We start from the raw sequence: 20,960 nt of genomic DNA, 5'->3' as shown, positions 1-20,960 counted from the left end.
AAAAGTTGGAGATGTTGGAGAATAAAAGGGGCTGCGGCTGTATAGCAAAAAGATAATTTATTAAATTGAAGACTGGTGAAATAGCATGGGGTTGTGCTACAGTGAGGATTAACTCTTAAGAGGGATTTATACTTGTTTGGATTTAAAAACAAAATGTAGAAAGCTTTTGTTCCACCACCGCCATTCAGATGCAAATTGTTTTGAAAAAATATTTCTGGCTTGATTGAAAAGTAGAATGTGGCTTTGCTAGGGTGAATTTTAACTCTTACTGGGGTTTTGTATTGAGTTCAGATTTGTTTATTAATCATTCTCAGGAGGTAGGTGGAGGAAATGTAATAACTACAGATTATGAGAGAGGTGAGAAGTGGATTACATATGGTGAGCAAGATATAAATGTGAGAGGTGAATAGTAGAGTTAAGAAGGGGGGATAGGCTGACCCTTACTTAGTACAGATAGACAGGGTGCTCATTAAAGATAGCCTTTTTAGGATATATAAATCTGGAAAAATATGTATCCTCTAGACCCAAATAATGAGTAGCATTGGCTCCACTGGTGTATTTTGGTTTGAAAAAAGGAAGAATATGCTTGGAAAGCTCTCATTTAAAAAAAAAATTAAATCATACATCATCAATTACAAATATCTTCTTGCCCACATTGAGACACCTATTGTATTTGACTGCTTTACATTCGCTCCAATGTAAGCCAAATAGGAAAATGAGGAAATGTTGTTTTTTATGTAAAAGATTACATTTAGCAATTTACATCCATAGGCCTTTTATTTAACATTGTATACATTCAAACAATGATATTGCTTGATGAAACAAAAAAGGATATGTTCCAGGTGAGGCTTGAACTCACAACCTCGGCATAGCTTAGCACGTACTGCCATATAAGTACCGCGCACTAACCGATTGCGCCACTGGAGCACATGCCTGTAATTTTTCTATGTTCTTGTTGCCCCAATTGTCCTCCAAATCTGCTCTTTTAATCTCTGACATCCAAGTTAGATCATTTTCTCTTTACTCCTTTTAACCCCTTTTCTTTTTTTTCTGCCTCAGATCTGTTTCATACTGTACATTGAATGTGGTTAACAAAAAGTATTTCTCGTCATTGTTCAAAAACCCAATAGCAGCAACATTTTACAAAGATAATGTTGTTTAAACAATGTGTACAAACAAGTCATGTATTTCTCTTTATGAAAATATTCTCAAGGTTATTTGGTTCATATTGGTCATCATTCAAAAGTGAGTGTTACCCATATCCAGTCAAAAGCCATCTGTGTGACTGAATTCAGTGCTACCAGCTATGTAGTCATGGCCGAGTGGTTAAGGCGATGGACTAGAAATCCATTGGGGTTTCCCCGCGCAGGTTCAAATCCTGCTGACTATGTTGACTTTTTCAGTGGTTAAGTGTTATTAAAAACTTCATTGCACTTTTCATTTTGTTTGTATCTGCTTGGCAAAGCAATCTTTACTTACTGGAATATGTGGCACATTAAAGAAGAAAACACTCTGAATTCTTCAAACATTTCCCAAGTTATACATTTTAGGGTGCTGATGGCTGTAAAACATTTAATAAAGGACTCCATTTCAATAAATGCATTGTCTTCTATTGATAAGTATCTCTATGCTGCAACATAGTGCTAAGAGGTCATTTGTGTGCAATACTTTGCACAACATAAAATAGAGGAGAAACGATTTACCCCTACAGAAAAAACTTAAGGTGACAGAGGATAATGAGCACTTTAGTGTGAGAGTGAGGGAATTCTTCCACTTTATATTTACAGATAATATTTGACTTCTTCATAATGACTGTGCTAAGTACTGCATGTATTGGGATGTGTACATTCTTTACAGTCTGCCAAAACTATATTGTTTAAATATAATGGGAATAATCAATGTTATAGTTCAACTGCTTATCACACTTCAGTATAAATAGCTTTTTGTTATGAAAAAACATTTGTAATGTTTTATTGTTATCATTCACAAAAGCTAAGCAGGGCTTTCTAAACCTGTTGAAGAAAAAAACAACTTAGCTTGAATTTTACTGAAAATGGTCATTAATGTATGTAATAATTGTACTATGACTTCCTGAAGTTTACAGAAAATTAAGACATTAATCAAATGTAAACTTTATGGAATCTTTTGTGAAACAGAATTATTCTCATTAAGAACAAATGTACTTCGTACTTTGATATTAAATTCAGAGACAGAACATTTTATATTAAAATCAGATTTAATGTTTTTGGGGCGTTCAATATGATCTTATAGGGGTTCTGTATGTTTTTGTCTTGCAGATAAAGAATATTGAATACCTAATTCTTGGACATGTTTATTTTGTTGATACTTTTGCCATAGTCTGCATATTCATAGTTCCCTCTAGATACCAAAGAGATCAATGTTGATATCCCTCCACCCTTTGTATGTCAAAATTGATCAAAAAACATGATTTCTTGAGTGAGTTGCAAAGTTCAAATGTGTTGGAATATTTTATTCTATGCTTAAGGCATTTAAAATATCTTTAATATTAACATCAAGCCTTGTTCCTTCATATTTACTTTCACTGTGTGTTACTCAAATATTCAATGTTGTTTTAGCATGTTATCCTTTAGCTTGCTATGTAATTGGCAAAAAAAAGAAGATTCTTTATTCCTCTTCTATGTTGTCATTTATGATTGCCCACTCTGATAAAGCATAAAGCATAAAGCACGTAAAACTGAAAGAAAAGATGGTCGTACATGCAAAACTTCTTTCAGCACTCTTGGTTTCTCCCACATACAAGATCCACTCGCCTATAGCAATAAGATAATTTATTAAATTGAAGACTCTGGTGAAATAGCATGGGGTTGTGCTACAGTGAGGATTAACTCTTAAGTGGAATTTATACTTGTTTGGATTTAAAAACGTAGAAAAACATAAACCGCGGGTGACGCCGGCATGAATGCAACATGAAAGCGGTATGAATGCGGCATGAACGTGGTGAAGTGCGGTGAAGTGCGTGGCATTCGGAAAAAATTCCCGAAAAAAGTTGGAGATGTTGGAGAATAAAAGGGGCTGCGGCTGTATAGCAAAAAGATAATTTATTAAATTGAAGACTGGTGAAATAGCATGGGTTTGTGCTACAGTGAGGATTAACTCTTAAGAGGGATTTATACTTGTTTGGATTTAAAAACAAAACGTAGAAAAACATCAACTGCGGGTGACGCAGGCATGAATGCAACATGAAAGCGGTATGAATGCGGCATGAACGTGGTGAAGTGCGGTGAAGTGCGGTGAAGTGCGGTCATTCGGAAAAAATTCCCGAAAAAAGTTGGAGATGTTGGAGAATAAAAGGGGCTGCGGCTGTATAGCAAAAAGATAATTTATTAAATTGAAGACTGGTGAAATAGCATGGGGTTGTGCTACAGTGAGGATTAACTCTTAAGAGGGATTTATACTTGTTTGGATTTAAAAACAAAACGTAGAAAGCTTTTGTTCCACCACCGCCATTCAGATGCAAATTGTGTTTGAAAAAATATTTCTGGCTTGATTGAAAAGTAGAATGTGGCTTTGCTAGGGTGAATTTTAACTCTTACTGGGGTTTTGTATTGAGTTCAGATTTGTTTATTAATCATTCTCAGGAGGTAGGTGGAGGAAATGTAATAACTACAGATTATGAGAGAGGTGAGAAGTGGATTACATATGGTGAGCAAGATATAAATGTGAGAGGTGAATAGTTGGGGTAAGAAGGGGGGATAGGCTGACCCTTACTTAGTACAGATAGACAGGGTGCTCATTAAAGATAGCCTTTTTAGGATATATAAATCTGGAAAAATATGTATCCTCTAGACCCAAATAATGAGTAGCATTGGCTCCACTGGGGTATTTTGGTTTGAAAAAAGGAAGAATATGCTTGGAAAGCTCTCATTTTAAAAAAAATTTAAATCATACATCATCAATTACAAATATCTTCTTGCCCACATTGAGACACCTATTGTATTTGACTGCTTTACATTCGCTCCAATGTAAGCCAAATAGGAAAATGAGGAAATGTTGTTTTTTATGTAAAAGATTACATTTAGCAATTTACATCCATAGATTAACATTGTATACATTCAAACAATGCTATTGCTTGATGAAACAAAAAAGGATATGTTCCAGGTGAGGCTTGAACTCACAACCTCGGCATAGCTTAGCACGTACTGCCATATAAGTACCGCGCGCTAACCGATTGCGCCACTGGAGCACATGCCTGTAATTTTTCTATGTTCTCGTTGCCCCAATTGTCCTACAAATCTGCTCTTTTAATCTCTGACATCCAAGTTAGATCATTTTCTCTTTACTCCTTTTAACCCCTTTTCTTTTTTTTCTGCCTCAGATCTGTTTCATACTGTACATTGCATGTGGTTAACAAAAAGTATTTCTCGTCATTGTTCAAAAACCCAATAGCAGCAACCTTTTACAAAGATAATGTTGTTTAAACAATGTGTACAAACAAGTCATGTATTTCTCTTTATGAAAATATTCTCAAGGTTATTTGGTTCATATTGGTCATCATTCAAAAGTGAGTGTTACCCATATCCACTCAAAAGCCATCTGTGTGACTGAATGAGGTGCTACCAGCTATGTAGTCATGGCCGAGTGGTTAAGGCGATGGACTAGAAATCCATTGGGGTTTCCCCGCGCAGGTTCAAATCCTGCTGACTACGTTGACTTTTTCAGTGGTTAAGTGTTATTAAAAACTTCACTGCACTTTTCATTTTGTTTGTATCTGCTTGGCAAAGCAATCTTTACTTACTGGAATATGTGGCACATTAAAGAAGAAAACACTCTGAATTCTTCAAACATTTCCCAAGTTATACATTTTAGGGTGCTGATGGCTGTAAAACATTTAATAAAGGACTCCATTTCAATAAATGCATTGTCTTCTATTGATAAGTATCTCTATGCTGCAACATAGTGCTAAGAGATCATTTGTGTGCAATACTTTGCACAACATAAAATAGTGGAGAAACGGTTTACCCCTACAGAAATAACTTAAGGTGACAAAGGATAATGATAATAGACACGAGAAGCCAAAACATTTGGAGATTACCAAACTATTTAGCAAAAAGTGAAAAATTCAGGGAATTCCTACAAAATAAGTGGAGAGAGTTTGAAATTGATAATGAAGCCCACAAACCGATCCAATATTGTTTTGGGAAGCCTCTAAAGCTGTCATGAGTGGCCAAATTATCTAATACGTCAGCAGGTTCAAGAGGGAGGCCAACAAAGGCTTCAATCTGGAAAGTAAGGAGCTAGGGCAAGCTTATAAAATGCTTAAGACAAAGGACTCCCAAATCAATAGAGAAAGCTACTGGCAGAAGAAAGCGGCATGTGAAATGTGGATAGAAAAACAAGAAATCAGGAAAAACACAATCAGAGAGACCACATTCTTTAATAACGGGAACAAATCTGGTAGACTATTGGGGAACCTCATGAGAGGGTATAATAACATAAAACCTAGTGTGCAAATAAAAGATTTAAAGGGAGCAATAACTACAGACGCAGAAAAAATAAGCTTAATTTTTAAAAAATATTATGAAAAACTATACGAGAAGGGATCTATCAATATAGCTAATAGAAAAAGGTTCTTTGAGAAACTTACAATCCCAAAAATCAATGCAGACCAACTAGCGAGCATCAATGCCCCCATTACAGCCAAAGAACTTGAAGACACTATAGGTAATTTGAAGACTTTTAAGGCCCCAGGACCAGACGGTCTGTCATGGGAATACTATAAAATACTCAAGTAAGAAATAAATAATCCACTGAAAACAACATTCCAGTTAATCCTAGAAGGGAAAGGCACCCTACCTTCAAGTGAAATGGCCCATATAAAAATTATTCATAAACCCGGGAAAGACCCCCTTCTGCCAGAGTCATATAGTGTCCCGGCCAGCTTTATTCTAAAGCTTGCCGGGATAAATGCGGGGCTTTTCTCCAATTTGAACGGAGTTTCCCGCAGTTTTCCACGCGGCGTCCGCTTCAAAAGATAAGCGCCAATGGCGCTTATCATTGAGAGCACCCGAGGCGCTGGAAACCGTCCGAAAAGAGCTGCGCGCCATCCGTGGGTTAAAAATTCCCGTGGTGGCAGCCACTTTAGAATAAAGTTGGCCGCCACTGTAGGCCAAAATCCCTGATAAACCAGGATATTAAGATATTTACCAAAATAATAGCAGATGGATTGTCAAAAATACTACCACCTATCATACACCCACACCAATCGGGTTTTATAAAGGGAAGATCAGGAGTAAAAAATATTAGAAAGGTCATTTCGTCTATCCTTTGGGCACAAAAGCTGAAGATAAAAAATGCTGCCGTGGTCGCTATAGACGCCGAGAAGGCGTTTGATAACATACTCTGGACCATGTCCACTTTGTGTTAGATAAGTTTGGTTTTAGTGGGAACATCACCTCGGTCTTGAAAACCCTATATAACAAACTTAAAGCCAAGATTATATCGGCCCGCTGTATATCAGAATCCTTCTCGCTCCATAGAAGGATGAGACAAGGCTGCCTGCTGTCCCCACTGTTATTTAACCTAGCAATAGAACCGCTGGGACAATATTTGAGACAGATGATTGACTCACTGGAGCACATGCCTGTAATGATCTATGTTCTTCTTGCCCCAATTGTCCTCCAAATCTGCTCTTTTAATCTCTGACATCCAAGTTAGATCACTTTCCAATTACTCCTTTTAACCCCTTTTCTTTTTTTTCTGCCTCAGATCTGTTTCATACTGTACATTGAATGTGGTTAACAAAAAGTATTTCTCGTCATTGTTCAAAATAGCAGCAACATTTTACAAAGATAATGTTGTTTGAACAATGTGTTCAAACAAGTCATGTATTTCTCTATATGAAAATGTTCTCAAGGTCAGTTGGTTCATATTGGTCATCATTCATTAGTGAGTGTTACACAAATCCGTTCAAGAGCCAACTGTGTGACAGAAATCAGAGTTTTCAGCTATGTAGTCATGGCCGAGTGGTTAAGGCGATGGATTCGAAATCCATTGGGGTTTCCCCGCGCAGGTTCAAATCCTGCTGACTACGTTTATCTTTTTCAGCTGTGAAGTGTTTTTAAAACGGAACTGTACTTTTCATTTTGTTTTTATCTGCTTGTCAAAGCAATCTTTACTTACTGGAATATGTGGCACACTAAAGAAGAAAACACTGTGAATTCTTCAAACATTTCCCAAGTTATACATTTTAGGGTGCTGCTGGCTGTAAAACATTTAATAAAGGACTCCATTTCAATCCATGCTTTGTTTTATATTGATAAGTATCACTATGCTGCAAGATATTGCTAAGAGGTCATGTATGTGCAATACTTTGCATAACATATAATAGAGGAGAAATGGTTTAACCCTACAGAAATAACTTAATGTGACAAAGGATAGTGAGCACTTTAGTGTGAAAGTGAGGGATTTCTTCCACTTTATAATTACAGATAATATTTGACTTCTTCTTAATGACTGTGCTAAGTACAGCATGTATTGAGATGTGTACATTCTTAACAGTCTGCCAAAACTATATTATTTAAATATATTGGGAATAATAAACTTTATAATTCAACTGCTTATCACACTTCAGCACAATTAGCTTTTTTTTATAATATGCATTTGTAATGTTTTTTGTTATCATTCACAAAAGCTAAGCAGGGCTTTCTAAACCTGTTGAAAGAAAAAACAACTTAGCTTGAATTTGACTGAAAAAGTGGTCATTAATGTACTGTAATAATTGTAACTCTCTGAAGTTTTTGTTGTTCTTGTATACATTCAAACAATGCTATTGCTTGATGAAACAAAAAAGGATATGTTCCAGGTGAGGCTTGAACTCACAACCTCGGCATAGCTTAGCACGTACTGCCATATAAGTACCGCGCGCTAACCGATTGTGCCACTGGAGCACATGCCCGTAATTTTTCTATGTTCTTGTTGCCCCAATTGTCCTCCAAATCTGCTCTTTTAATCTCTGACATCCAAGTTAGATCATTTTCTCTTTACTCCTTTTAACCCCTTTTCTTTTTTTTCTGCCTCAGATCTGTTTCATACTGTACATTGAATGTGGTTAACAAAAAGTATTTCTCGTCATTGTTCAAGAACCCAATAGCAGCTTCATTTTACAAAGATAATGTTGTTTAATCGATGTGTACAAACAAGTCATGTATTTCACTTTATGAAAATGTTCTCAAGGTCAGTTGGTTCATATTGGTCATCATTCAAAAGTGAGTGTTACCCATATCCACTCAAAAGCCATCTCTGTGACTGAATTAGGTGCTACCAGCTATGTAGTCATGGCCGAGTGGTTAAGGCGATGGACTAGAAATCCATTGGGGTTTCCCCGCGCAGGTTCAAATCCTGCTGACTACGTTGACTTTTTCAGTGGTTAAGTGTTATTAAAAACTTCACTGCACTTTTCATTTTGTTTGTATCTGCTTGGCAAAGCAATCTTTACTTACTGGAATATGTGGCACTTTAAAGAAGAAAACACTCTGAATTCTTCAAACATTTCCCAAGTTATACATTTTAGGGTGCTGATGGCTGTAAAACATTTAATAAAGGACTCCATTTCAATAAATGCATTGTCTTCTATTGATAAGTATCTCTATGCTGCAACATAGTGCTAAGAGATCATTTGTGTGCAATACTTTGCACAACATAAAATAGTGGAGAAATGGTTTACCCCTACAGAAATAACTTAAGGTGACAAAGGATAATGATAATAGACACGAGAAGCCAAAACATTTGGAGATTACCAAACTATTTAGCAAAAAGTGAAAAATTCAGGGAATTCCTACAAAATAAGTGGAGAGAGTTTGAAATTGATAATGAAGCCCACAAACCGATCCAATATTGTTTTGGGAAGCCTCTAAAGCTGTCATGAGGGGCCAAATTATCTAATACGTCAGCAGGTTCAAGAGGGAGGCCAACAAAGGCTTCAATCTGGAAAGTAAGGAGCTAGGGCAAGCTTATAAAATGCTTAAGACAAAGGACTCCCAAATCAATAGAGAAAGCTACTGGCAGAAGAAAGCGGCATGTGAAATGTGGATAGAAAAACAAGAAATCAGGAAAAACACAATCAGAGAGACCACATTCTTTAATAACGGGAACAAATCTGGTAGACTATTGGGGAACCTCATGAGAGGGTATAATAACATAAAACCTAGTGTGCAAATAAAAGATTTAAAGGGAGCAATAACTACAGACGCAGAAAAAATAAGCTTCATTTTTAAAAAATATTATGAAAAACTATACGAGAAGGGATCTATCAATATAGCTAATAGAAAAAGGTTCTTTGAGAAACTTACAATCCCAAAAATCAATGCAGACCAACTAGCGAGCATCAATGCCCCCATTACAGCCAAAGAACTTGAAGACACTATAGGTAATTTGAAGACTTTTAAGGCCCCAGGACCAGACGGTCTGTCATGGGAATACTATAAAATACTCAAGTAAGAAATAAATAATCCACTGAAAACAACATTCCAGTTAATCCTAGAAGGGAAAGGCACCCTACCTTCAAGTGAAATGGCCCATATAAAAATTATTCATAAACCCGGGAAAGACCCCCTTCTGCCAGAGTCATATAGTGTCCCGGCCAGCTTTATTCTAAAGCTTGCCGGGATAAATGCGGGGCTTTTCTCCAATTTGAACGGAGTTTCCCGCAGTTTTCCACGCGGCGTCCGCTTCAAAAGATAAGCGCCAATGGCGCTTATCATTGAGAGCACCCGAGGCGCTGGAAACCGTCCGAAAAGAGCTGCGCGCCATCCGTGGGTTAAAAATTCCCGTGGTGGCAGCCACTTTAGAATAAAGTTGGCCGCCACTGTAGGCCAAAATCCCTGATAAACCAGGATATTAAGATATTTACCAAAATAATAGCAGATGGATTGTCAAAAATACTACCACCTATCATACACCCACACCAATCGGGTTTTATAAAGGGAAGATCAGGAGTAAAAAATATTAGAAAGGTTATTTAACCTAGCAATAGAACCGCTGGGACAATATTTGAGACAGATGATTGACTCACTGGAGCACATGCCTGTAATGATCTATGTTCTTCTTGCCCCAATTGTCCTCCAAATCTGCTCTTTTAATCTCTGACATCCAAGTTAGATCACTTTCCAATTACTCCTTTTAACCCCTTTTCTTTTTTTTCTGCCTCAGATCTGTTTCATACTGTACATTGAATGTGGTTAACAAAAAGTATTTCTCGTCATTGTTCAAAATAGCAGCAACATTTTACAAAGATAATGTTGTTTGAACAATGTGTTCAAACAAGTCATGTATTTCTCTATATGAAAATGTTCTCAAGGTCAGTTGGTTCATATTGGTCATCATTCATTAGTGAGTGTTACACAAATCCGTTCAAGAGCCAACTGTGTGACAGAAATCAGAGTTTTCAGCTATGTAGTCATGGCCGAGTGGTTAAGGCGATGGATTCGAAATCCATTGGGGTTTCCCCGCGCAGGTTCAAATCCTGCTGACTACGTTTATCTTTTTCAGCTGTGAAGTGTTTTTAAAACGGAACTGTACTTTTCATTTTGTTTTTATCTGCTTGTCAAAGCAATCTTTACTTACTGGAATATGTGGCACACTAAAGAAGAAAACACTGTGAATTCTTCAAACATTTCCCAAGTTATACATTTTAGGGTGCTGCTGGCGGTAAAACATTTAATAAAGGACTCCATTTCAATCCATGCTTTGTTTTATATTGATAAGTATCACTATGCTGCAAGATATTGCTAAGAGGTCATGTGTGTGCAATACTTTGCATAACATATAATAGAGGAGAAATGGTTTAACCCTACAGAAATAACTTAATGTGACAAAGGATAGTGAGCACTTTAGTGTGAAAGTGAGGGATTTCTTCCACTTTATAATTACAGATAATATTTGACTTCTTCTTAATGACTGTGCTAAGTACAGCATGTATTGAGATGTGTACATTCTTAACAGTCTGCCAAAACTATATTATTTAAATATATTGGGAATAATAAACTTTATAATTCAACTGCTTATCACACTTCAGCATAATTAGCTTTTTTTTATAATATGCATTTGTAATGTTTTTTGTTATCATTCACAAAAGCTAAGCAGGGCTTTCTAAACCTGTTGAAAGAAAAAACAACTTAGCTTGAATTTGACTGAAAAAGTGGTCATTAAAGTACTGTAATAATTGTAACTCTCTGAAGTTTACAGAAAATTAACAAATTAATTAAATGTAAACTTTATGGAATCTTTTGTGAAACAGAAAGACTCTCATTAAGAACAAATGTACTTTCTTCTAGTATATCTGCCATATTAATTATTATTGGTAATCATTCAAATCTTCACTTGAATTAATGAAATGATTATGAAAACAATCCCTTCATTCCTTTTAATTAAAGTTTAGCAAGAAGTACGAAAACCACATGTTCCTTTGTCCCTACACTATAATTAAGGGGGTTTTGTGTAGAAGACCAGACACTTGTTAGATCATTTTCCCTTTACTCCTTTTAACCCCTTATCTTTTTTTTGTTCCTCAGATCTGTTTCATACTGTACATTGAATGTGGTTAACAAAAAGTATTTCTCGTCATTGTTCAAGAACCCAATAGCAGCTTCATTTTACAAAGATAATGTTGTTTAATCAATGTGTACAAACAAGTAATGTATTTCACTTTATGAAAATGTTCTCAAGGTCAGTTGGTTCATATTGGTCATCATTCATAAGTGAGTGTTACCCAAATCCGTTCAAGAGCCAACTGTGTGACAGAAATCAGAATTTTCAGCTATGTAGTCATGGCCGAGTGGTTAAGACGATGGATTCGAAATCCGTTGGGGTTTACCGCGCAGGTTCAAATCCTGCTGACTTCCTTTGTCTATTTCAGCTGTGAAGTATTTTTAAAACGGAACTGTACTTTTCATTTTGTTTTTATCTGCTTGTCAAAGCAATCTTTACTTACTGGAATATGTGGCACACTAAAGAAGAAAACACTCTGAATTCTTCAAACATTTTCCAAGTTATACATTTTAGGGTGCTGCTGGCTGTAAAACATTTAATAAAGGACTCCATTTCAATAAATGCATTGTCTTATATTGATAAGTATCTCTATGCTGCAACATAGTGCTAAGAGGTCATATGTGTGCAATACTTTGCACAATATAAAATAGAGGAGAAACGGTTTACCCCTACAGAAATAACTTAAGGTGACAAAGGATAGTGAGCACTTTAGTGTGAGAGTGAGGAAATTCTTCCACTTTATAATTACAGATAATATTTGACTTCTTCTTAATGAGTGTGCTAAGTACACCATGTATTGGGATGTGTACATTCTTTACATTCTGCCAAAACTATATTATTTAAATATATTGGGAATAATAAACTTTATAATTAATGTAGTGTAATATTTGTAATTCTCTGAAGTTTACAGAAAATTAACAAATTAATTAAAGGTAAACTTTATGGAATCTTTTGTGAAACTGAATGATTCTCATTAAGGACAAATGTACTTTCTGCTAGTATATCTGCCATATAAATTATTATTGGTAATCATTCAAATCTTCACCTGAATGAATGAAATGATTATGAAAACAATCACTTCATTGCTTTTAATCACAGTTTAGCAAGAAGTACAAAAACTACATGTTCCTTTGTCCATACACTATAATTAAGAGGGGTTTGTGTAAAAGACCAGACACTTGTTCATTCTTTAAACTAATGATAGTGTCATTTTCTATTGGTTTAGGAGATTTTGAAAAAATCAGGAAAAAGCTTTCTATTTTTTTTCCCCATGTAAATAGAATTAACACCATGCACTGCATGTTACCAGTGGAACTTTTCATTTGCTCCTTCTCTTTCTTCAATATTTTAATAAATGATTTTGAGAAAACAAAATAATAAAAACGATGACTTTTTGGTGGAAACTGCTTTTTCTTTGTTCTTCTTGCCCCAATTGCCCTCCGACTCTGCTCTTCTAATCTCTGACATCCAAGTTAGATAATTTTCCCTTTACTCCTTTTACATAGTTACATAGTTACATAGTAGAGGAGGTTGAAAAAAGACGTACGTCCATCAAGTTTAACCTATGCTAAATTTAGACAACAGATACTTTATCCTATATCTATACTTACTTATTGATCCAGAGGAAGGCAACAAAGAAAACCCAGAGTCATATAATCCAATGATATCTTATAAGGGAAAAAATAAATTCCTTCCTGACTTCAAGAATTGGCAATCGGATGAATCCTTGGATCAACATCCTTCCCAAGTATACTTATTTGGTATATATACCTTTCCTATCTAAAAAGATGTCAACCTGTTTTTGAACAAATCAATTGTATCTGCCATCACAGTCTCCATGGGTAATGAATGCCACATTTTTACTAAGTGCAGTATTGGCGGATCCGCTCATCCCCAGTTTATTTCCAACTTTTTGTGATTGGGCAATTTGGAGGTAAATTTGCCATTCTAGAGCCCCGAACAGCAGCAAGAAGCTGATCGGGGATCCTAGAATTGCACGAGTTTGAGAATCTGGCGATGTGCTGCGAAAAAAGGCTTCTCGCCAAACGTTTGGCGGATTTTTTTGTACGCCAAAAAAAAAAAGGCGAATTTGATTATTTTCGCCAGGTTACCGCAGCTTCCTGAATATCTAGAGGCACTTTTGGTGGAAACCTGGCAAGAGCTGATTTATCGGAGCTCTCTGCATAGGCCCCTAAGTCAGAAGCTGGGACGAAGTTATGAAAATAGAAGGTGGCAGTCACGGTTGGGTATTCTACCTGAAAAGAGTACCAAGAAGCCAGGGAGGATTTCCCAGTCAGGGTAAGCCTTTCAAAGAAGGTGCCCTGCACTTATTTGAGGCTAGTTTTCGACCCCAGACCCCTAGTAAGTGTGTAATACTTCTGTGTATTTTATATTCATTGTTGTCCGTGAGTTTCAGTGCTGGGCTCCTGTGACATTTGGCTAGACAATAAGATATCAGTACTGGAATACATTGTATATTTGCATAACTTATATTTATACAGGCAGCAATATTATGTCAAAGGAAAATTTCATCTTTCTATCTATATGTAACTACTTCTTCAGTTACTGCTATGTACTGACCTTTGGTGGCTCTCTTAGTGGTTGTGGACAAAATACTGTATGCAGCTATCCCTGCCCATCTCAAACAGGAAAATACATCCTGCATGTTTGATATATATATATATGGTAAGGAAGAGTAGGCTTGGAATGTGGAACTAATCAGTGCTTAGGGAAATCATAATTCTAGTGCAGTGCTATAACATTCAATCTATCTAAAAAGACTAACAATATATATATTATTGCCTAGACTTTCACATTCAATGTCATACATTATTCATTGGAAGTCAACCATGGCCTTGAAAAATATCCCAACTTTATAAGATAACTCACCGTGAAATGCTCCATGAAGGAAAACTATCTATAATAATCAAGAAGATTAAAAGATGGGTTACGAGGCGCAAATTGTAATAAATGTATAATGCACTTCCCCTGACTGAGTAGAAGAAAGCTAGACATTTTGACTCCATTTATGAAATGGGATCACTCTTTTACAAAAAGTAAATATGTAACCCTGTTCAGCATAATCTTGCTGCAAAAAACCTCTAGCATTTCCAGGAAAAGGTGAAAATGCTGCAGAAAGCACAGTCACTTAGCTATGTTGTTCTCATTCTTCATATATGACTTTTAAGGGCATACTGTACATTGCTGAAGTCCATTTTATCCAGATGACAAAATCTTCATGTCACCACCAGGATGGCCGAGTGGCTAAGGTATTGGACTTAAGATCCAATGGACATATGTCTGCGTGGGATTAACAATATTGAATTCCTAATTCCTGGACATGTTTATATTGTTGATACTTTTGCCATAGTCCACATATTGATAGTTCATTATTGTCGTCATTCATCTGTGAGTGTTACCCATATCCGCTCAAGAGCTTTGCCCTTGTTCTTCTTGCCCTAATTGCACTATGACTCTGCTCTTCGAATCTCTGACATTGCTGAAGTCCATTTTATCCAGATGACAAAATATATATGTCACCACCAGGATGGCCGAGTGATTAAGGCGTTGGACTTAAGATCCAATGGACATATGTCTGAGTGGGTTCAAACCCCACTCCTGGTATTGCTTTGTTTTGTCAATTAACAATATTGAATACCTCTTTCCTTGACATGTTTATTTTTTGATACTTTTGCCACAGTCCACATATTGATAGTTCATATTTGTCATCATTCAAAAGTGAGTGTTACCCATATCCGCTCAAGAGATTTGCCCTTGTTCTTTTTGCCCTAATTGCACTAAGACTCTGCTCTTCTAATCTCTGACATCCAAGTTAGATCATTTTCCCTTTACTCCTTTTAACCCCTAATCTTTTTTTGAATGCCTCAGATCTGTTTCATACTGGACATTGAATGTGGTTAACAAAAAGTATTTCTCGTCATTGTTCAAGAACCGAATAGCAGCTTCATTTTACAAAGATAATGTTGTTTAAACAATGTGTACAAACAAATCATGTATTTCTCTTTATGAAAATGTTCTCAAGGTCAGTTGGTTCATATTGGTCTTCATTCATTAGTGAGTGTTACCCAAATCCGTTCAAGAGCCAACTGTGTGACAGAAATCACAGTTTTCAGCTATGTAGTCATGGCCGAGTGGTTAAGGTGATGGATTCGAATTCCATTGGGGTTTCCTCGCGCAGGTTCAAATCCTGCTGACTACGTTTACATTTTTCAGCTGTGAAGTGTTTTTAAAACTTCACTGCACTTTTCATTTTGTTTTTATCTGCTTGTCAAAGCAATCTTTACTTACTGGAATATGTGGCACACAAAAGAAAACACTGTGAATTCTTCAAACATTTCCCAAGTTATACATTTTAGGTTGCTGCTGACTGTAAAACATTTAATAAAGGACGCCATTTCAATCCATGCTTTGTTTTCTATAGATAAGTATCTCTATTCTGCAAGATATTGCTAAGAGGTCATGTGTGCGCAATACTTTGCACAACATATAATAGAGGAGAAATGGTTTAACCCTACAGAAATAACTTAATGTGACAAAGGATTGTGAGCACTTAAGTGTGAGAGTGAGGGATTTGTTCCACTTTATAATTACAGATAATATTTGACTTCTTCTTAATGACTGTGCTAAGTACTGCATGTATCACACTTCAGCACAAATAGCTTTTTGTTATGAAAAAGCATTTGTAATGTTTTATTGTTATCATTCACAAAAGCTAAGCAGGGCTTTCTAAACCTGTTGAAGGAATAAACAACTTAGCTTGAATTTGACTGAAAAATTGTCATTAATGTACTGTAATAATTTGAAACTCCCTGAAGTTTACAGAAAATTAACAAATTAATTAAATGTAAACTTTATGGAATCTTTTGTGAAACAGAATGATTCTAATTAAGAACAAATGTACTTTCTGCTAGTATATCTGCCATATAAATTATTATTGGTAATCATTCAAATCTTCACCTGAATGAATGTAATGATTATGATAACAATCACTTCATTGCTTTTTTTTTTTTATAACTTGTATTTTATCACTTAATTGCTTTTAATCACAGTTTAGCAAGAAGTACAAAAACTACATGTTCCTTTGTCCCTACACTATAATTAAGAGGGGTTTGTGTAAAAGACCAGACACTTGTTAATTCTTTAAACTAAAGATAGTGTCATTTTCTATTGGTTTAGGAGATTTTGAAAAAATCAGGAAAAAGCTTTCTATTTTTTTTCCATGTAAATAGAATTAACACCATGCACTACATGTTACCAGTGGAACTTTTCTTCTGCTCCTTCTCTTTCTTCAATATTTTAATAAATGATTTTGACAAAACAAAATAATAAAAACGATGACTTTTTGGTGGAAACTACTTTGTCCTTGTTCTTCTTGCCCCAATTGCCCTCCGACTCTGCTCTTCTAATCTCTGACATCCAAGTTAGATCATTTTCCCTTTACTCCTTTTTCATAGTTACATAGTAGATGAGGTTGAAAAAAGACGTACGTCCATCAAGTTTAACCTATGCTAAATTTAGACAACAGATACGTTATCCTATATCTATACTTACTTATTGTCCCAGAGGAAGGCAACAAAGAAAACCCAGAGTCATATAATCCAATGATATCTCATAAGGGAAAAAATAAATTCCTTCCTGACTCCAAGAATTGGCAATCGGATGAATCCTTGGATCAACATCCTTCCCAAATATACTTATTTGGTATATATACCTTTTCTATCTAAAAAGATGTCAACCTGATTTTGAACAAATTATTGTATCTGCCATCACAGTCTCCATGGGTAATGAATGCCACATTTTTACTAATTGCAGTATTGGCGGATCCGCTCATCCCCATTTTATTTCCAACTTTTTGCGACTGTGCAATTTGGAGGTAAATTCGCCATTCTAGAGCCCTGAACAGCAGCAAGAAGCTGATCGGGGCTCCTAGAATCGCACGAGTTTGAGAAACTGGCGATGCTCTGTGAAGAAGGGCTTCTCGCCAAAGGTTTGGCGGATTTTTTTGTACGCCAAAAAAAAGGCGAATTTGATTATTTTCGCCAGGTTAGCGCAGCTTCCTGAATAGCTAGAGGCACTTTTGGTGGAAACCTGGAAAGAACTGATTTATCGGTGCTCTCTGCATAGGCCCCTAAGTCAGAAGCTGGGACCAAGTTCTGAAAATAGAATGTAGCAGTCACGGTTGGGTATTCTACCTGAAAAGAGTACCAAGAAGCCAGGGAGAATTTCCCAGTCAGGGTAAGCCTTTCAAAGCAGGCGCTCTGCACATATTTGAGGCTATTCTTTGACCCCAGACCCCTAGTAAGTGTGTATTTCTTTTGTATTTTGGTTATTCATTGTTGTCCGTGAGTTTCACTCAAATAAACCATATTTATTCCACTATCTTGTTTTGCCTATTGAATGATCCGTGAAAGGTATAAAAGGTGTTAAAAGGGTCTGGGCTCCCGTGACATTTGGCTAGACAATAAGATATTAGTACTGGAATACATTGTATATTTGCATAACTTAGATTTATACAGGCAGCAATATTTTGTCAAAGGAAAAAGTCATCTTTCTATCTATACGTAACTACTTCTTCAGTTACTGCTATGTACTGACCTTTGGTGGCTCTCTTAGTGGTTGTGGACAAAATACTGTATGTAGCTATCCCCGCCCTTCTCATACAGGAAAATATATCCTGTATGTTTGATATATATATTTGGTAAGGAAGAGTAGGCTTGGAAAGTAGAACTAATCAGTGCTTAGGGAAATTATAATTCTTGTACAGTGTTAAAACATTCAATCTATCTAAAAAGACTAATAATATGTGTATTATTGCCAAGACTTTCCCATTCAATGTCATACATTATTCATTGGAAGTCAACCATGGCCTTGAAAAATATCCCAACTTTATAAGATAACTCACCGTGAAATTCTCCATGAAGGAAAACTATCTATAATAATCAAGAAGATTAAAAGATGGGTTACGAGGCACAAATTGTAATAAATGTATAATGCACTTACCCTGACTGAGAAGAAGAAAGCTAGACATTTTGAGTCCATTTATGATATGGGATCACTCTTTTACAAAAAGTAAATATGTAACCCTTTTCAGCATAATCTTGCTGCAAAAAAACTCTAGCATTTCCAGGAACAGGTGATAAGGTGGCAGAAAGCACAGTCACTTAGCTATGTTGTTCTCATTCTTCATATATGACGTTTAAGGACTTACTGTACATTGCGGAAGTCCATTTTATCCAGATGACAAAATCTACCACCAGGATGGCCGAGTGGTTAAGGCGTTGGACTTAAAATCCAATGGATCTGTGTGGGTTCAAACCATGCTCCTGGTATTGCTATGTTTTGTCAATTAACAATATTGAATACCTCTTTCCAGGACATGTTTATTTTGTTGATACTTTTGCCATAGTCATCATATTGATAGTTCATATTTGTCATCATTCAAAAGTGAGTGTTACCCCTATCCGCTCAAGAGCCATCTGTTTGACAGAATTTGGTGGCATCAGCTATGTAGTCATGGTCGAGTGGTTAAGGTGATAGATTTAAAATTAATTAGAGTTTCCCCGTGCAAGTTCCAATCCTGCTAGCTTTGTTGTTCTTTTTCAGTGGCAAAGTTTTATTATAAAATTCACTGCACTTTTCATTTGTTTGTATCTGCTTGGCAAAGCAATCTTTACTTACTGGAATATGTGGCACACTAAAGAAGAAAACACTCTGAATTCTTCAAAAATTTCCAAGTTATATATTTTAGGGTGCTGCAAGCTGTAAAAAACATTTAATAAAGGACTCAATTTCAATTGTCTTCTATTGATAAGTATCTCTATGCTGCAACACAGTGCTAAGAGGTCATTTGTGTGCAATACTTTGCACAACATAAAATAGAGGAGAAATGGTTTACCCCTACAGAAATAACTTAAGGTGACAAAGGATAGTGAGCACTTTAGTGTGAGAGTAAGGGAATTCTTCCACTTTATAATTACAGATACAGTGGTGGCTGCCTTTAGCCTCATGCGGCCGTAGTGGCACACCTCTGATAACCGCGGACAGATGCATTTTGTTTTTTTTTGTCCGTAGTGTATTACGGTATTTTTGCGCTCGTAATATTAGAATTTTATTATCGCTGTCTGCAATATACAATACCGTCTAAAAACTCATGGGGGCATTCACGAGCTGTTGTCTTCGAAGTCTAATACTTTAGCAGTTCAACTTACGTCAGTATGCGAGTGCGCGCGCAGTAATTGTAATTTTGCATATATATACATGCATTTGCAGTGCTGTATGTCTCATTTGAAAATTGTTGAAACGCATAGGCATGTACAGTACTGTAACAGTATCACATTTTGGCATATACAGCGCTCTCCCCTCGCTCGCCCCCGCATACACACAGGATAATTTACTGCACTAAAGGGTATTTCAACTTCTTATCTTCTCTACAGTGCAGTATACCTCTCCCACACCATTCCTTTGAATGTGTTTCTTTGTGGTTTCAATCACATTCCTGTTTACTTGCGAAGTTCAAGAGTGATTTTTTATTTTTATTTTCTCCACAAGCCTGCCTAAACCATCTTGATTTTACGTTTGACTGCACATGGTTGATTTGTGTGCTTTTTATGTACTGTATTTGGGGGTGTAGGGATCAAATTATTATGATGACCTGCCTTTTGAAAATATGCCATTTCTTTGAACTGCAGTACAGCTAATCCTTCATGCAGCTGTACCCTGTACCCCCCTCCCCCATGCACAAACACAAGGTTCGCTCAAGGATTTGAAACTCTTATCGACAGACACCTCTCCAGAGCCATTCCGTTTCTAAAGCTTGCCATTGTGTTTTTAATCCGTCCCTAGCCGAGCATCAACTCTCTGTGCCTGCGTGTAATCCTCTTTGGGATGGGATCTACAGAACATAGCTGATGATTACTGCGCATGCATCTGTAACTTCACCACTACTTGCTTGCGAAGTTCAAGAGTGAGTGACCAAAAAAAAAAAATTCTCCTCATTTAATATTTTTATTTTCTCCACAAGCCTGCCTAAACCATCTTGATATTATGATATTCAATCTGTGCTGTAGCTTTTGACTGCGACACTGTGCGGTTGCAGAAGATGGATCAACAGATGGAGAAGATGGATCGACGGATGGAGAAGACAGGAGGAAAGCTTCCTCCCAGACAACCTACCCTCGCGCACCGCCACAAGCACACCCGCTCACAGAAGAACACCCACTCCCAGAACCCAACCTACATACGCTTGCATCGATACGGTGCCCGACATCATCCTGCGTGAGCTGCAACCGGCACTCAGGGAGAAGTATAGGGTGATGAGTGCTGGTTTACCCCAGAAGTATGCCATGTTAAATCACGAAAAAAGGGTGCTTCATGAAAATTTAAGAAGGACTATTGTGGAGGAATTGCGGCACTAT

At 36.5% G+C, this 20,960-nt stretch overlaps 12 non-coding genes across 12 annotated transcripts; 9 read left to right on the top strand and 3 right to left on the bottom strand.

Annotated features, from left to right (window-relative positions):
• Positions 1–834: 834 nt before the first annotated feature.
• On the bottom strand, positions 835–927 carry TRNAI-UAU (transfer RNA isoleucine (anticodon UAU)). Its single transcript is given in 2 exon segments — positions 835–870; positions 890–927. It is a non-coding gene; the product is annotated as a tRNA-Ile (tRNA).
• A 381-nt stretch (positions 928–1,308) lies between these two features.
• Positions 1,309–1,390, top strand: TRNAS-AGA (transfer RNA serine (anticodon AGA)). The gene has a single exon. It is a non-coding gene; the product is annotated as a tRNA-Ser (tRNA).
• Positions 1,391–4,132: 2,742 nt separating this feature from the next.
• Positions 4,133–4,225, bottom strand: TRNAI-UAU (transfer RNA isoleucine (anticodon UAU)). The gene is given in 2 exon segments: positions 4,133–4,168; positions 4,188–4,225. It is a non-coding gene; the product is annotated as a tRNA-Ile (tRNA).
• Positions 4,226–4,606: 381 nt separating this feature from the next.
• TRNAS-AGA (transfer RNA serine (anticodon AGA)) lies at positions 4,607–4,688 on the top strand. Its single transcript has one exon. It is a non-coding gene; the product is annotated as a tRNA-Ser (tRNA).
• A 2,302-nt stretch (positions 4,689–6,990) lies between these two features.
• Positions 6,991–7,072, top strand: TRNAS-CGA (transfer RNA serine (anticodon CGA)). Its single transcript has one exon. It is a non-coding gene; the product is annotated as a tRNA-Ser (tRNA).
• Positions 7,073–7,835: 763 nt separating this feature from the next.
• Positions 7,836–7,928, bottom strand: TRNAI-UAU (transfer RNA isoleucine (anticodon UAU)). The gene is given in 2 exon segments: positions 7,836–7,871; positions 7,891–7,928. It is a non-coding gene; the product is annotated as a tRNA-Ile (tRNA).
• A 381-nt stretch (positions 7,929–8,309) lies between these two features.
• TRNAS-AGA (transfer RNA serine (anticodon AGA)) lies at positions 8,310–8,391 on the top strand. Its single transcript has one exon. It is a non-coding gene; the product is annotated as a tRNA-Ser (tRNA).
• Positions 8,392–10,431: 2,040 nt separating this feature from the next.
• Positions 10,432–10,513, top strand: TRNAS-CGA (transfer RNA serine (anticodon CGA)). Its single transcript has one exon. It is a non-coding gene; the product is annotated as a tRNA-Ser (tRNA).
• A 1,285-nt stretch (positions 10,514–11,798) lies between these two features.
• On the top strand, positions 11,799–11,879 carry TRNAS-CGA (transfer RNA serine (anticodon CGA)). Its single transcript has one exon. It is a non-coding gene; the product is annotated as a tRNA-Ser (tRNA).
• A 3,188-nt stretch (positions 11,880–15,067) lies between these two features.
• On the top strand, positions 15,068–15,150 carry TRNAL-UAA (transfer RNA leucine (anticodon UAA)). Its single transcript has one exon. It is a non-coding gene; the product is annotated as a tRNA-Leu (tRNA).
• Positions 15,151–15,663: 513 nt separating this feature from the next.
• On the top strand, positions 15,664–15,745 carry TRNAS-CGA (transfer RNA serine (anticodon CGA)). The gene has a single exon. It is a non-coding gene; the product is annotated as a tRNA-Ser (tRNA).
• A 3,053-nt stretch (positions 15,746–18,798) lies between these two features.
• Positions 18,799–18,875, top strand: TRNAL-UAA (transfer RNA leucine (anticodon UAA)). The gene has a single exon. It is a non-coding gene; the product is annotated as a tRNA-Leu (tRNA).
• Positions 18,876–20,960: the final 2,085 nt, after the last annotated feature.

This window comes from Ascaphus truei, chromosome 15 (genome assembly GCF_040206685.1).
Source record: "Ascaphus truei isolate aAscTru1 chromosome 15, aAscTru1.hap1, whole genome shotgun sequence".
Classification (NCBI taxonomy): domain Eukaryota; kingdom Metazoa; phylum Chordata; class Amphibia; order Anura; family Ascaphidae; genus Ascaphus; species Ascaphus truei.
The sequence above is the reverse complement of the archived record's forward strand: the minus strand, read 5'-3'. Positions and strand labels throughout refer to the sequence as shown.